Source organism: Palaemon carinicauda, chromosome 3, assembly GCF_036898095.1.
Source record: "Palaemon carinicauda isolate YSFRI2023 chromosome 3, ASM3689809v2, whole genome shotgun sequence".
NCBI lineage: Eukaryota > Metazoa > Arthropoda > Malacostraca > Decapoda > Palaemonidae > Palaemon > Palaemon carinicauda.
In genome coordinates this window covers 87,474,950-87,492,190 of record NC_090727.1, presented here as the reverse complement: position 1 = coordinate 87,492,190, position 17,241 = coordinate 87,474,950, and the positions used below count along the sequence as shown (strand labels likewise).

The following is a 17,241-nucleotide window of genomic DNA, read 5'->3' as shown; positions in this document are numbered from 1 at the left end:
CTAATAAATGTATAAATGTACAATCAGAAGGATCAAAATAACACAAAATTGTATCACACACAAAAATAATCAAAGGGGGGTTGGAAATAGAAATAAGGTAGCATACAAGCCAACAAAAAAAATGAAAAACAAAAGAGATTTACTGTGGATGCCTTGCCTTAATCTTACATCCAATATCAGTGGGGCTTACTCATTAGCAGCACATACTGCATGTATTATACTGTTTGGACTCACCGTTCTTTGTCCTTAGGGAACCTGTGAAATACCAAATGAGGATCGGTTTCTTTTTGATTATGGCACACAACAAACTGGTGTGACTTCTTTACTGTCGGCGCCATTTTTTCGTTTGAGTCAACTATCAAATTCTGAATATAAACAAACAGACGACAAACGATGTATACCTACAACGCCATCTAAAATCGGAGCAACCAACTATTGTGTTCGCTTTGGAGTTGCCAGCTAGCGTATTAACATTCTATTTTGAGACTTCCTATCTTCCTTCAGTATATAGTCTTTGGCCCCAGCTATAGTGAAGCAGGGATGCCACAAGGCGTCGTAAATGTAACATGTTTTACATATTGGTTTTGTTTACTTAGTGGTTAATAAATACCAAATTATGTTTTTAAAATAATTAGATAATAATATTTTGATATAAAATAAAAAGAAACTTCCGACATACATCCTAAAAAAATAATTTAGCAGAAAATTTTAATGCTGCTCAATAAATTGGTTGGTAACATTGATTAAGTAACTTCGGTTACTTCGCAGCCTTCGCGATGTAAACAAAGATGGAAATATAAACTGTGTATTTTGTGATGTAGAAGAAAATGCTAACCACTTTATATTATATTGTCCACAGTTTAGTGATATAACAATAAAAGCAATTGAGCTTCAACAACCATACGAAGAAAAACTGACGACAGTGATCCGGTAGTGGCTGAGGGTAAGTCTCAAGTGTGTGCTGAAACTTTAAAAGAAACTTAGTGTCCAGGTTCAGACTTAGCGTAACTTACCGCTTACGGGCTTAGACTTGGCCAAATTTACCGTATGTCAGTCTTATATTTAGCCTAAGGTAGCGTGGGTTAGGCCCAGACTTACCCTAAATCACAGTTTAATTCAATGCAGGTCAGGGCCATACGGAATATAACTCCTCCCGGGCCTGGCTAAGGCCAAATAAGAATAGCCAATGTGGGCCCTTTGTAGAATGACGGACTGGACCTCTAAGGTGTTTAAAACCCCATTTAATTTATAAGATGTTGCGATCTATGTAGTTAAATGGTGCTGGAAATATCTCTTATTACTTGTCAAATTTATATTTTGGTTTAAAACATCCTTTATATGGGTCCAATATATCATATGAATTATATTTTCAATTTTTATATGAATTATTTGTCGATGTCTCACAGGATTGTAGATACAGGAGGAACGTAGAGAGTAGAGGTCCGGTTTTTGTTTTTGTTTCATTTGTTGATGTCGGCTACCCCCCCAAAATTGGGGGAAGGCTGTATGTATAATGATGGCAGACAAAGAATTCGCCAGCATGAGGGGCGTCGCAGGGGACCGTTAGGCAAGTAGGTAAGGTCATGGCTTGTAGGTTAGGTTTGAGGGGAGAGTTTAGGTTAGTTGGTGTCCATTTTTATGCACTCTAAAGGAGGAGCTGTCCGTTGATATACAAAGGCTCCGGATTATATTTACAATTTACATATTGTAAGGACAGTGAGACGAGCTATCACCAACGACAACTGACAGTTTATTCAAACATACGTGGGAATATAATACAGGGTGCGGACGGAAAAGTAGCCGGCGCCAATTCGGCTTGAACTAACCGCCAAAATATGTTTTTTTCACACGCACAAATACTTGAATTACAAGTCAATAGAAATAGGTAATGAAATAATAATTACATGAAATTGTAGCTCTGAGGGAGCGGAATAAATATATACAGTTAGCCACAGTGTGGCGAAAGGAGAATTTAGATTAAATAGAGAATTCGGTGACATTGCTGGACGACGGAGGGAGTGATGTCCTTACAATATCATTAACCCTTACCACGGAAATATTTTCAAATTACTGTCCAGTCCACGCACCAGTCATGGGTAGCTCCTGCTTAGTTTACTAAGTTCACGATAGTTAAAGCCTCTGTCGTCTTAAATAATAAAGCATTCGTTTTTACCATTTATGCTGTCCCATCCACATACATTCTTACCTGTCAGTTAAGTTTGTAGTTGGTCGGGACACATCCCGTAAATTTGCAATCAAGCCTAGAAAATGGTTCCAGCATTATACAAAGGCTCCAATCCAGCTATTTTTCTGTCTTTGCTTTGTTTTATTGTTGTGGTTTCAATAGTTATGTTTGAAAACGCACATTTTAACCCTTTAACCCCCAGGCTATTAGGAAATTTCCAACCCTTAACCCCCAGGGGGTTATTTTTTTCTCAGCACATTTAGCAGTATATTTTTTTTAAATTGCTCTAACAGCCTTAATTTTTGTCATAGAGAGGTCAGGTTGGTCTCATTCTCTTGGAAAATGCCTGAATTTTCTCAATAAATTATCAAAAAAAATAAAAAAAATATTGTAAATAGCAGTTTTTTTGCAGGGACGTATCGGTACATCCATGGGGGTAAAGGGATGTGTTTTGTGAAACGTACCAGTAACGTCCTTTGGGGGTAAAACGGTTAAAAGGGGAATAAACACAAGAACCCCAACTAACATAAGGCTCACCTAATTTAATCTAAGAGCTGTTTACTCCCCTTAGACTGCCATATTCCTAGCTTATCCAAGGCAAAGTCTCAACCCTGTATTTGCTTCCCAACTGGCTTAACTCATGGTAAGGTAACGTTAATAAACGATAAAACTATTTTCAAATTATGTTTCAGATCAAAGTAAACGACAACTTCCCCATAAATAAAATTGATTTGACAGGTCATAAGGAAGTTTACACCCGTCCCAACAAACTACATTCACCCTGACCTAGGATGCTATCTTGTCTTACCTTATTAGTCAGTCCGATGTTCTCGGGTGACGGGTAGAAACATCACCGGAACGACCTGCGGTTGGGGGAAGACCCGAATCACACTTTACAAGTGTTTTAGTTTTAGTCTTACGAACTTTGGCGTGATAGTACAAGTGTTTTAGTTTTAGTCTTACGAACTTTGGCGTGATAGTACAAGTGTTTTAGTTTTAGTCTTATGAACTTTGATGTGATAGTACAAGTGTTTTAGTTTTAGTCTTACGAACTTTGGCGTGATAGTACAAGTGTTTTAGTTTTAGTCTTACGAACTTTGGCGTGATAGTACAAGTGTTTTAGTTTTAGTCTTACGAACTTTGGCGTGATAGTACAAGTGTTTTAGTTTTAGTCTTACGACCTTTGGCGTGATAGTGCTTGTATTGTTGATCTGAAGGTAAACTATAAGGCTTAGCATATTTAGGACACTTAGTTTCTCTTGGAAGAACACCATTGTTACGTAAAAATTTCAATTTTTCAAGATTATTATGTAAAATAAGGCTTGGAGTGTTGAACAAGTCTCACAACTGTTGGTCATAATTTAAATGAGAGTTTTACATTCGAAGTGAACCGCCATAGTGCATTTTTTAACGTATTTCATGAAATCCCAAGAAAAACTTTATTAGAATGTACAATTGTCAAATCTGATTGGGTAATTTGAGGTTAGACTTAGTGATAAAGAAGTGAAGTGATAGGGTTAGTTTGGCCAACCGTCATACCTGTGATTATGCTTGCTTATGTAGATGGTGTTTATTGTACGACAGACCTGGATACAAATGATCCTTCGGTATTGGGATTGTAAATTTTCATAGTATTATTATTATTATTATTATTATTTTTTTTTTTTTTGTGTGTGTGTGTGTTTTTAAAGGGCTGGTCTGTTCTGCAGTTACTCCTATGGTTTTTCAAAAATTTATATATTTGGAGGAAATTAGTCGCACAAGGTAAGAGAGAGCGCGGCGAGATGTTGATCACGTCGCGACCAGAAACTTACTGACGATTCGACCTGAGCTAGCACGCTGCCCGACCCCGGGTCGCCTCGGGCACGTATCACACTGCCAGAGGTTGAGCCCGTAGAAAACGGGAAGAGGGTAAACTATACAAAAAGCTGGTCGGTTAGGTAGAGTTACCAGTAACTCCTAAGAAGGTAGTTCTAGGTAAGTATGTTAGGAAAAATACAATTTTAAATATTAAACTTAGCCGGTGAATATATAATAGCTGACGTCTCCGACGGCTCGACAGAATTCAAAAACTCGCGAGCGATCGCCATGAAGGTAGCGGGTGTGCCCACCAGCGCCAACTATCGGCCAGATACCGCATATACATGTAAACAGCTCCAGTTCTTCTCTGTCGGTTTCATCGATAAGTCGATTCCACTCGCTATTATGACCTCGAGTTTTCTACCAAATTGGTGAAGTACTTGGTTTTGGTTTTATTGCTTTCGCCGTGTTGGATTATTCAATACTATCCTCAAAAGAAATGCTTTTGAAAGGAGAGTAAAAGTGTTTTATCTCTGGTTTTTTTCCATAGAGTAAAAATGGCCGACCCTTCCCTTAGTGTACGGAAGTGTGTTTTAGGCTTTTAGCAATTATCTTATCACGTTATAAATTGTTGTTGTTAATTATAGATTTTCCTCTATATATTTTATATCTCACCCGCCTTTATTAGGCCTCTTCGATTAGCTTTCCATTTATACTAAACATCAAGATAAATTTTAATGATTTGTTTATATGCGGTCTTACCTATTCCTCCCCTAATCCGAGAGTAGGCGGTCCTAACTTGGAAACTGAAGTTAAACAATGTTGAGCCCATTCAACTTTTATTTTCGTTAAGTTTAAATCATTTGCTCTGTAAGAGTTATTAAATGAATATTTTTTAGTAGATATTTTATGAAAGATTTTCTTTGAATAGTCTTCGTGCTGTTTCAAAGATGAACTAACGTTTGGTTTTTTTCAATATTAAACTTACCCGATAATCATGTAGCTGTCAACTCCGTTGCCCGACAGAATTCTACGGGAGGGATACGCCAGCTATCACTATACTAGAAGGGGGTGTACTCACCAGCGCCACCTGTGGCCAGGTACTACAGTACTTGTTGTTGACGCCACCTCACTTTTTCCTCTGTCGTGCTTCCGGCAAGACGTTCTGGGATACGCTTATGATTTTGAAGTATTGTTCACGGCTTTTGGTGAAGTATTTCTTCAAGATTTCAGCTTTCGCTATACTGGAGACCTTCATAATTAGCTTAGATAGCTCTTATTTGGTTTTTTGATTAATGGTTAACGATCTTTTTGCTTGATTTGGAATCCCCCTTGACTAACTCTTTGATTCAAGATGTCTGACCTTTCACAAGCCCCACCCCATAGACGATGTAGGTCTTGTAATAGGCGTGTTCCGAAGGCCTCGGTTGATCCTCACACCGCTTGTTCTGACTGTAGGGAAAGACCCTGTCAGTTGGAAGATCGATGTGAGGAATGCGCCGGACTTTCGGAACTTGAATTTGTACGATTCCTAAAATATTCAACTAAGTTAGAGAGAGAGAGGGTTAGGAGGAGTTCTTCTCGCTCTTCACTTTTTTCCTCACCACACGATCCTCAACCTTTTCCTCCCCCTGTAGTGGCTACCCCCGAACCTTCTATTTGTGCTCAGCCTGATATGTCAGTTGTTTTGCGTGCCATTCAGGCCTTAGGAGACAAAGTGGAATCGGTGGTTAGTGACCATAAGTCTCTTGTGGCAGAAGTCAAAGAACTTAAGGTCAAAAGTGCAGCGGGAGGTGATATTGCCAGTGTTGTGCCGAGTACTAGTGTCAGTGCAGTGCCAAGTGCTAGTGTCAGTGTCAGTGTGGTGCGTGAGGGTACTTCTGTGCGTGCCAGTCGTCCTCCCAGTCCGGGACCTCTTGCAAGCTCCCAAGCCCAGGGGAGAAGCAATGTCGAAGGGCAAAAGGGTTCGGCAGGCCTTGATCGGCGCACAGAAGTATCCTCGGTGGTTGCGGGCGTGTCTAACAGAGACCGTCACTCCCACCCGCAGACGATTGAGTCCGTCTTTTACTCGTCTGCTGAAGAATTGTCAGGGAGGAAACGTTGGACTCAGGTCTCTAGACCTCTCAAACGCAAAGTCCAGACCTCAAGAGCTCTACAACCTGGTTGCAGTCATTGGCTTAGCTCTGACTCTCCGCTGTCATCAGGTGACTGCACACCTCCTAAGAGAGGTAAGGTGTTGCCGCAACAGACCTCATCTTCTGTTCAGGCTTTACCTCAGCAGACCTTAGCGTCTGTCGACCCCAAGATGACTTTGTTGCAGTCCATGCAGTCACAGCTTGCGGTCTTAATGCGCGAGTGTCAGGCTGAGAAGGTTACACCTCCTCCTGCGATCGCTCCGCCTCGCCGCAGTCCAGTCTGCCAGGCGTATGATGTTGAGGTTCCTCAGGATACCTTACCGCGTACTGAGTTGCCAGTTACCAGCAGTGTGCGGCTACCTCCGCCTTCCTTAAGACAACCTCAGCAATGGGAGCAGGAGTCTTACGTCTTTCTGCCTCCGCTTCCGCTTGCAGTTCCACCAGCGAGGCAGCATTCTCTTGAGGTACGACAACCTCTTCCATCCATGAGGCAGCCACCTCAGCTCTCGCTGCAGCGACCTCAACCCTCCTCAAGGCGAGAGCCTCAACTCCTCAGGCCTGCGCCTCAGGAACCTCAACTCGCGAGACAAGAACTGCGTTCTGCGCAGCCACTACCTCAACTCTCGCAGCTCTCACCTCAGGAACCTCAACTCGTTCCTCAGGAATTTGCTACTGCGCATCCGCCTCCCTTACAGCAAGCGCAACTCTTGAGGCAAGACACTCATGCTAGGAGTCAGCCACCTCAACCCATGCGCCTACCTTCCTCTACTCTTCCTGACCAGTCTTTGCAGCCTGAACCTCAGGTTTTTACTCAACAACAGGGACTTGAGAATGAAACCACAGGCGTTGATGCACCCGCTTGTTCAGACTCTGCTGTTCAGCATTCCACTGTTCCATTGCCTTTCACTTCGCTACACTCTGGTGATGAGGCTTCTGATGAGGAAGCTGCGCACCTGGACCCCTCATCAGACGTGGAGGAACCCAAGTCTTCTCCTTTATCCATTGACTTTCGTAAGGTCCTGGCTCTTTTCAGAGAGGTATACCCAGACCATTTTATTTCTGCTACCCCTCGCTCTCCGCCATCTGAGTTTTCGCTGGGCATGCAACCTGCTAAGTCGACTTATACTAAGCTCGTCTTTGCTAGGTCATCTAAGAGAGCCTTAAGGATATTGGAGGAGTGGTTGCAGTCTAAGCAGCAGCTAGGGAAGACTTCCTTTATGTTCCCACCTACTAAGCTCACTTCTAAGGCGGGTGTATGGTATGCCACAGGAGAGGAACCAGGCTTGGGAGTCCCTGCCTCTGCCCAGGCTGACTTCTCGAGTTTGGTCGACTATCCTCGTAGATCAGCAATGAGGCGCTCTAAAGTTTGTTGGACCTTCTCCGATTTAGACCACTTCCTAAAAGGTGTTTTTCGTGCCTTTGAGATGTTCAATTTCCTAGACTGGTGCCTGGGGGCCCTGAGCAAGAAGACCTCCCCTGCAGACAAGGACTCGGCCATGCTTTTAATGTCCTGCATGGATAAGGCTATTCGGGATGGATCTGGCGAGCTTGCTTCAATGTTTGTGTCAGGAGTTCTTAAGAAAAGGGAGCAACTGTGCTCTTTTCTTTCGTCTAGCATCACACCTTGTCAAAGGTCCCAACTCCTTTTTGCTCCGCTGTCTAAGTTCTTGTTCCCCGAAGAGCTTATCAAGGATTTGTCTGCGGCCTTGATCCAAAAAGACACTCATGATCTTGTGGCCTCTTCAGCTCGTAAGGCTAAGGTTACGCCTTCAGCTCCCAGGACCTACCGCACCCCAGTGGCTGATACTCCTGCTACAAGGTTTATTCCGCCCTTTCGTGGCAGAGTCCCCAGCCGAGGAAGCTCCCGTCCAGACTCTTCCAGGAGCAGGTCTAGGAAAGGTCCCAAGACTTCTAAAGGCAAACACTGACTCTCCTCCTCTCCAGACAGCAGTAGGAGCCAGACTCAAGACCTTCTGGCAAGCTTGGGAGAGAAGAGGTGCAGACGCCCAGTCTGTCAGGTGGCTGAGAGAGGGTTACAGGATACCATTCTGCCACAAACCCCCTTTGACCACTTCTCCCATCAACCTCTCTCCCAACTACAAGGAAAAGGACAAGAGGCTAGCGTTACACCAGGAGGTGTCGCTCTTGTTACAGAAGAAGGCAGTGGTTATAGTCCGGGACCATCAATCCCCGGGCTTCTACAACCGTCTCTTTCTGGTGGCCAAGAAGACAGGAGGTTGGAGACTGGTGCTGGACGTCAGCGCTCTCAATGCTTATGTCACCAAGCAGACGTTCACTATGGAGACGACGAAGTCGGTCCTAGCAGCGGTCAGGCAGGAGGACTGGATGGTCTCGTTGGATCTGAAAGACGCATACTTTCACGTTCCTATTCATCCAGACTCCCAACCTTTCCTGAGATTCGTTTTTGGAAAGGTTGTGTACCAATTCCAAGCCCTGTGTTTTGGCCTAAGCACAGCTCCTATGGTGTTTACGCTTCTGATGAGGAATATTGCAAAATTCCTCCACTTATCGAACATCAGAGCCTCCCTTTATTTAGACGACTGGCTGTTGAGAGCCCCCACGAGTCGTCGCTGTCTGGAGAGTCTCAAATGGACTTTAGACTTGACCAAGGAACTGGGTCTATTAGTCAACTTGGAAAAGTCCCAGCTCACTCCCTCTCAATCCATTGTTTACCTGGGAATGGAGATTCGGAGTCGGGATTTTCGGGCTTTTCCATCGGCCCCAAGAATAAGCCAAGCCCTAGAATGCATTCTGAGCATGCTGAAGAGGAGCAGTTGCTCGGTGAGACAGTGGATGAGCCTAACAGGGACCCTGTCATCGTTAGCCCTGTTTGTCGAGTTAGGGAGACTCCACCTCCGCCCTCTTCAATTCCATCTAGCAGCTCATTGGGACAAGGATTTGACGCTCGAAGCAGTCTCTATACCTGTCACCAAAGAGATGAAGACCACTCTCTTGTGGTGGAAGACCAACCTCCTTCGCAAGGAGGGCCTTTCGTTAGCGATTCAGACCCCCAATCTTCATCTCTTCTCGGATGCATCAGACTCGGGCTGGGGCGCGACCCTGAACGGACAGGAATGCTCGGGAACTTGGAACAGGGAGCAGGAAACTCTCCACATCAACTGCAAAGAGCTGCTGGCAGTTCATTTGGCCCTAATGAACTTCAAGTCCCTCCTGCTAGGCAAGGTGGTGGAGGTGAACTCAGACAACACCACAGCCTTAGCTTACATCTCCAAGCAGGGAGGGACCCATTCGAGGAACCTGTACGAGATAGCAAGGGACCTCCTCATTTGGTCAAGAAGTCTAAACCTCACTCTAGTAACGAGGTTCATTCAGGGCAGCATGAATGTCTCAGCAGATCGCCTAAGCAGAAAGGATCAAGTCATCCCCACGGAATGGATCCTTCACAGGAGCGTGTGCAACAGACTTTGGACCTTGTGGGGTCAACCTACGATAGATCTGTTTGCCACCTCCATGACCAAAAGGCTTCCTTTGTACTGTTCCCCAGTTCCAGACCCAGCAGCAGTTCATGTGGATGCTTTTCTGCTGAATTGGTCCCATCTCGACCTTTACGCATTCCCTCCGTTCAAGATCATCAACAGGGTCATTCAGAAGTTTGTCTCGCACGAAGGGACACGGCTGACGCTGGTTGCTCCCCTTTGGCCTGCAAGAGAATGGTTCACAGAGGTACTTCAATGGCTGGTCGACGTTCCCAGGACTCTCCCTCTAAGAGTGGACCTTCTACGTCAACCTCATGTAGACAAGGTACACCCAAACCTCCACGCTCTTCGTCTGACTGCCTTCAGACTGTCGAAAGATTCGCTAGAGCTAGAGGCTTTTCGAAGGAGGCAGCCAGAGCGATTGCCAGAGCAAGGAGGGTATCCACTCTTAAAGTCTACCAATCCAAGTGGGAAGTCTTCCGAAGCTGGTGTAGAGCCAATGCAGTTTCCTCTACCAATACCTCTGTAACCCGAATAGCTGACTTCCTTTTACATCTAAGGAATGAGAGATCCCTTTCGGCTCCTACGATTAAAGGATACAGGAGTATGTTGGCCTCAGTTCTCCGCCACAGAGGTTTGGACCTTTCTTCCAACAAGGACCTTCAAGACATTCTCAAGTCTTTCGAGACTTCTAAAGAACGTCGGTTATCCACTCCAGGCTGGAATCTAGACGTAGTCTTAAGGTTCCTTATGTCCCCTAGGTTCGAACCTCTCCAGTCAGCTTCCTTCAAGGACCTTACCCTCAAGACTCTTTTCCTCGTCTGCCTTGCAACAGCTAAAAGAGTTAGTGAGGTTCACGTCTTCAGCAAGAACATTGGGTTCACATCCGAATCTGCAACATGTTCTTTACAGCTCGGATTCTTAGCTAAGAATGAACTTCCTTCACGTCCTTGGCCTAGATCGTTTGAAATCCCTAGCCTTTCCAACATGGTGGGTAACGAGCTAGAAAGAGTTCTTTGCCCTGTCAGAGCTCTGAAATATTATCTTAATAGGTCTAAACCTATACGAGGACAGTCAGAAGCCTTATGGTGTGCAATCAAGAAACCTTCGATGCCCATGTCCAAAAACGGAGTTTCGTATTACTTAAGGCTTCTGATTAGAGAAGCCCATTCTCTAATGAAGGATGAAGACCTTGCTTTGCTGAAGGTAAGGACCCACGAAGTGAGAGCTGTAGCCACTTCGATGGCCTTTAATAAGAACCGTTCTCTGCAGAGCATTATGGATGCAACTTATTGGAGGAGCAAGTCAGTGTTTACATCGTTTTATCTTAAAGATGTCCAGTCTCTTTACGAGAACTGCTACACCCTGGGACCATTCGTAGCAGCGAGTGCAGTAGTAGGTGAGGGCTCAGCCACTACATTCCCTTAATCCCATAACCTTTTTAACCTTTCTCTTGAATCTTTTTATTGTTGTTTTTGGGTTGTTACGGTAGGCTAAGAAGCCTTCCGCATCCTTTTTGATTTGGCGGGTGGTCAATCTGTTCTTGAGAAGCGCCTAGGTTAAAGGTTGTGTAGAGGTCCTTTAGTATGGGTTGCAGCCCTGTATACTTTAGCACCTTTGAGTTGATTCAGCCTTCCAAGAGGAACGCTGCGCTCAGTAAGGAAGACGATCTTATTAAAGGCAGAGTAACGGTTCAAGTCGACTTCCTTACCAGGTACTTATTATTTCATTGTTATTGTGGATAACTGATTATATGAAATACGGGATACTTAGCTATCCTTTAGTCTTGTACACTGGTTTTTCACCCACCCCCCTGGGTGTGAATCAGCTACATGATTATCGGGTAAGTTTAATATTGAAAAATGTTATTTTCATTAGTAAAATAAATTTTTGAATATACTTACCCGATAATCATGATTTAATTGACCCACCCTTCCTCCCCATAGAGAACCAGTGGGCCGAGGAAAAAGTGAGGTGGCGTCAACAACAAGTACTGTAGTACCTGGCCACAGGTGGCGCTGGTGAGTACACCCCCTTCTAGTATAGTGATAGCTGGCGTATCCCTCCCGTAGAATTCTGTCGGGCAACGGAGTTGACAGCTACATGATTATCGGGTAAGTATATTCAAAAATTTATTTTACTAATGAAAATAACATATTTATGCTACGCAGTTTGCGCTCTATCGTTACGATAGAGAAAGAGAGAATCACGGTTTCACTTTGCAGAAACAGTAAATCGATTTTGACGTTTTGTTCATTCTTCTTTCAAACTGAAATGTTTTAAATACTAATTTAAAGGAACTTGTTAATTTTAAATTTCTTAGTCCTTTCAGTTTTTTCCTTTGGTCAAATAACCTGTTTATTGACGAAGGGTAAGTGGGCTTTTCTCTTCTGTGTGAAATCAAGAGAGAGAGAGAGAGAGAGAGAGAGAGAGAACGTTCCGATCTTTATTCTCGTCCCAAGCGAGTAACGTTGTTCTCGAGTCAGTTTTTTACTCTCGTCCCAAGTCTCTGTACGGGGAGAAAGGATGAAACGTTTTTAGTTTTTATTCTCGTCCCAAGGCACTGTACGGTGAGAGATTGAAAACGTAGTTTTTAATGAACTAGTGTTTAGTCTCCTCCCCAGTCACTGATCCTTTTAACTTTATATTTTTAAATATTTAACTTAGCCGGTGAATATATATAGCTGCAACTCTGTTGCTCGACAGACAAAAAACTGTAAAAAAACTCGCCAGCGATCGCTATACAGGTTGCGGGTGTGCCCATCAGCGCCAACTGTCGGCCAGATACCATACTCAATGTAAACAAAGACTCAATTTCTTCTCTGTCGACGTGTCGACAAGACGTACTTTACTCACTGTTGAACCTGGAGTTTTTTTCCATCATCTTTGGTGAAGTACTCTATTTTGGTTTTGAGCTTTCGCTGTGCAGGGTTTTTCTTCAAATAAATCCTTGAACTCTTTTTTTGTATCGGATTCATTGTTGATGACTTAGACCGTTTTTTGGAATTTTCCCTTGACCAATTCAAAATGGCTGACCTTTCACAAGTTCCCAAGTTTAGAAAATGCAATGCTAGGGACTGTTCTAGGCGTCTTCCAAAGGCTTCTCTCGACCCTCACACTGTTTGTTCCAATTGTCGGGGTAAAACCTGTCAATTGGAAGATCGGTGTGAGGAATGCGTGGGCCTTTCGGAATTCGATTTTATCGAATTTGAGAAGTACACACGCAGGCTAGAGAGAGATAGATTAAGGAGAAGTTCTTCTAGGTCGATAGATTTTTCCTCTCCTCATGCCCCTCAACCTATTCCTTCCCCTGTAGTGGTTGTTCCTAACCCCCCACCTAGCACTCAGGAACCATCGATGGCTGACATGATGCGTGCTATCCATGCCTTGGGGGAGAGAGTTGAGTCCCTTGCAAGTGACCGCAATCAACTCATGGCGGATGTTAAGGAGCTAAAGTGCCAAAGTGCCGCGGGAAGTGCTAAAGTGCCTAGTGAAAGTGTTGTGAACAGTGTTGCGCTTGAGGGTTCGTCTGTTCGTGCCTGTCGTCCTCCTAGTCCGGGACCTCTTGCAAGCTCCCAAGCCCAGGGGAGAAGCAATGTCGTACGACGCATGGGTTCGAGAGGCCTTGATCAGCGAACAGACGTTCCCTCCATGGTATCAGGCGTATCTCCCCAAGATCGCCCCTACCTACGTAAGACGAGAGAGCCCGTTTTTAACTCGTCGTCCGAAGGTGTTTCTCGTAAGAAACCTTGGACCAAGGTCTCACGACCTTTAAAACGTAAGTCGTTCCCTTCAGGACAAGTCCAACGTCCCGGTTGTAGCCACTGGGTCAGTTCGGACTCGTTGCCGTCATCTGATGACTGCTCACCGCCTAAGAGAGGCAAAGCGGTACCGCCTCAGTCGCTAACCCCGTCTGTTGCCGCACCTGCTCCCGTAGACCCTAAATGGGCTTTGCTGCAAGACATGCAGTCCAAGCTTGCGTTCTTGATGGAGGACTTTAATCCGGAGAAGGTTGCTGCTGAACCTTCTGGCCAACAACCTTCCAAGTGGTCTGTTGTGCGTCCTGTTGACGCTGAGGTTACCTTTTCGCGTCTACCAGTTGAGGTGGTTCCTCCTCCCATGCGACCCAGGTGGGTTGCCAGCCGCACGTTGACGTTAGGCGACGCACGGAGGTGGTTGTTGACGTTCAGGACGTTTAGCAACCATCAGAGGTGACTTGTTTTGACGCGGTGCGTCAACCTCCGCAACCCGGTTTGGTGTTGACTGCACAACCCAGGCGGTCTAGACAGTCTCGGGTGGACGCTGTGCGTCCTCGCGCACCCATGGTTGTTGACAGTTCACAGACTGTGCAGCAGTTCCATGACGTTGCGTCCGGCTCTGTCACGCATGCACCAGTGCGACCGGACTCAGCGAGCCAGACGTTGCCCACTCCGTTGCCGTTTCCTCATCAGTTTTCGGATGAGGAACTACCTGATGAGGACGTTGCTGAACCACAAGACGATCAACCTTCGGAACTGGACGAGCCTAAGCCAACTCAACCATCATTGGACTTTAGAAAAGTCATGGCTGTATTCAAGGAGTTGTTTCCGGACCACTTTGTTTCTGTGGCTCCTCGTTCTCCTCCGTCAGAGTTTGTATTAGGAGTGCCTGCTACCGCACCTGCCTTTACGAAACTCGTTCTCTCACGCTCATCCAAGAGAGCTTTGTGGCTGTTGGGAGACTGGTTAGAGTCTAAGAAGAGGTTAGGGTAGACAGCATTTGCCTTTCCCCCATCTAAACTCTCTTCTAGATCGAGCGTCTGGTATGCCACGGGAGAAGTTCTCGGCTTGGGAGTTCCTGCCTCTGCCCAGGGCGACTTCTCAAGTCTTGTAGACTCTCCCCGCCGCCTTGCCATGAGACGCTCGAAGGTTTGTTGGTCACCATCGTACCTGGACCACCTTCTTAAAGGGATATTTAGGGCTTTCGAAGTCTTTAACTTTTTAGACTGGTGCTTAGGAGCCCTGAGCAGGAAGATCTCTTCGGTAGATAAGGATATTTCCTTGCTCATTATGTCCTGCATGGACAAGGCCGTCCGTGATGGGTCCAATGAGCTAGCTGCCTCATTCACGTCCGGAGTCCTGAAGAAGCGAGAGTCTCTGTTCTTTCCTGTCTGCTGGAGTTACGCCATGCCAGAGATCTGAACTTCTCTTTGCTCCCCTTTCCAAGTGCCTGTTTCCTGAAGCCTTGGTAAAGGAAATTGCCGCATCGTTAGTTCAGAAGGACACCCATGATCTAGTTGCGTCCTCGGCTCGCAAAGCTCCCCCTTTGCATACATTCTCTGCTAGACCGAGAATAGACACTCCAGCGTCTCGCTTTATTCCGCCCTTTCGTGGCAGAGCCTCCAGCAGAGGAGGTGCTCGTGCCGAAGGGAAACGAGGGAAGAGGAAAGGACCTAAGTCCTCCAAGGGCAGAGTCTGACTGCCCGCAACTTCAGACAGCAGTGGGAGCCAGACTCAAGAACTTCTGGCAAGCCTGGGAGAAGAGAGGCGCAGATCAACAATCTGTGAAGTTACTCAGAGAGGGGTACAAAATCCCTTTTGTACGCAAACCCCCTCTAGCGACGTCCCCCATCGATCTCTCTCCCAGGTACAGAGAGGAAGAAAAGAGACAAGCCCTGAAACTGGAAGTGTCTCTTTTGCTAGAGAAGGGAGCGGTGGTCAAAGTCTCGGACCTTCGATCACCGGGATTTTACAACCGTCTCTTCCTAGTTGCGAAGAAGACAGGAGGTTGGAGACCGGTGCTAGACGTCAGTGCTCTGAATGTCTTTGTCACAAAGACGAAGTTCTCCATGGAGACCACAAAGTCAGTCTTAGCAGCGGTCAGGAAGGAAGACTGGATGGTCTCGCTAGACCTAAGGGACGCCTACTTCCATATCCCCATTCACTCAGACTCCCAACCTTTTCTGAGATGCGTCTTCGAAGATGTGGTTTACCAGTTTCGGGCCCTGTGCTTTGGCCTAAGCACAGCTCCTCTCGTGTTTACGAGGCTGATGAGGAATGTAGCCAAATTCCTCCACTTATCGGACATCCGAGCTTCCCTTTATTTGGACGACTGGCTTATCAGAGCCTCTTCCAGTCGTCGCTGTCTGAAGGATCTAAAGTGGACTCTAGATCTGACCAAGGAATTGGGTCTCCTTGTCAATATGGAAAAGTCGCAGCTGGTCCCATCCCAAACTATTCTGTATTTAGGGATGGAGATTCACAGTCTAGCTTTTCGGGCTTTTCCGTCGGCCCCCAGAATAGATCAAGCCCTGCTATCCATCCAGTAGATGCTGAAGAAGGAACGCTGCTCAGTCAGGCTGTGGATGAGTCTGATAGGGACGCTGTCATCCCTGGAACAATTTGTATCACTAAGAAGACTACACCTCCGTCCTCTTCAATACCATCTGGCTTTTCACTGGAAAAAGGACAAGACGCTAGAGGCGGTCTCGATCCCGATTTCCGGAAAGATAAAGTCTTGTCTGACTTGGTGGAAGGACAATATCAACCTAAGAGAGGGTCTTCCCCTGGCTGTTCAGACTCCTAACCACGTTCTCTTCTCGGACGCATCGGACTTGAGCTGGGGCGCGACACTGGACGGTCGGGAATGCTCAGGCCTGTGGAACTCGAGTCAAAGGAGCATGCATGTCAACTGCAAGGAGCTGTTGGCAGTTTATCTGGCCTTGAAAAGCTTCGAGTATCTCCTTCGAGGCCAAGTGGTGGAAGTAAACTCGGACAACACCACGGCCTTGGCGTACATCTCCAAACAAGGAGGTACCCACTCACTGACGTTGTATGAGATCGCAAGGGACCTGCTCATCTGGTCAAAAGGTCAAGACATCTCCCTAGTAACGAGGTTCATCCAAGGCGACTTGAACGTCATAGCTGATTGTCTCAGTCGGAAAGGGCAAGTAATTCCAACCGAATGGACCCTCCACAAGGATGTGTGCAAGAGACTTTGGGCCACTTGGGGTCAACCAACCATAGATCTCTTTGCAACCTCGCTGACCAAGAGGCTTCCAATCTATTGCCCCCCAGTCCCGGACCCAGCAGCAATACATATAGATGCCTTCCTCCTAGATTGGTCACATCTGGATCTCTACGCATTCCCACCATTCAAGATTGTCAACAAGGTACTGCAGAAGTTCGCCTCTCACGAAGGGACAAGGTTGACGTTAGTTGCTCCCCTCTGGCCCGCGAGAGAATGGTTCACCGAGGTACTTCGATGGTTAGTAGACGTTCCCAGAAGTCTTCCTCTAAGGGTAGACCTTCTACGTCAGCCACACGTAAAGAAGGTACACCAAAGCCTCCACGCTCTTCGTCTGACTGCCTTCAGACTATCGAAAGACTCTCGAGAGCTAGAGGCTTTTCGAAGGAGGCAGCCAGTGCGATTGCTAGAGCAAGGAGAGTCTACCAATCGAAGTGGGAAGTCTTCCGAGACTGGTGCAAGTCAGTTTCTGTATCCTCGACCAGTACCTCTGTAGCTCAAATAGCTGATTTTCTCTTATACCTGAGAAAAGGACGATCCCTTTCAGCTCCCACTATCAAGGGCTACAGAAGCATGTTGGCATCGGTCTTCCGGCATAGAGGCTTAGATCTTTCCAACAATAAAGATCTGCAAGACCTCCTTAAGTCTTTTGAGACCA

General features: G+C 45.9%; 1 protein-coding gene across 3 annotated transcripts in view; it reads left to right on the top strand.

Moving 5' to 3' along the window:
* Positions 1 to 556: 556 nt before the first annotated feature.
* LOC137638366 (uncharacterized) overlaps positions 557 to 17,241 on the top strand; it is a 96,042-nt gene continuing 79,357 nt past the window's right edge. The window contains exon 1 of one of the 3 annotated variants that reach the window (XM_068370399.1): positions 557 to 943. The gene's annotated coding sequence lies outside the window, so the exon portion shown is untranslated. The remainder of the gene's footprint in view (positions 944 to 17,241) is intronic. The other 2 variants (XM_068370398.1, XM_068370397.1) reach the window with 2 other exon arrangements.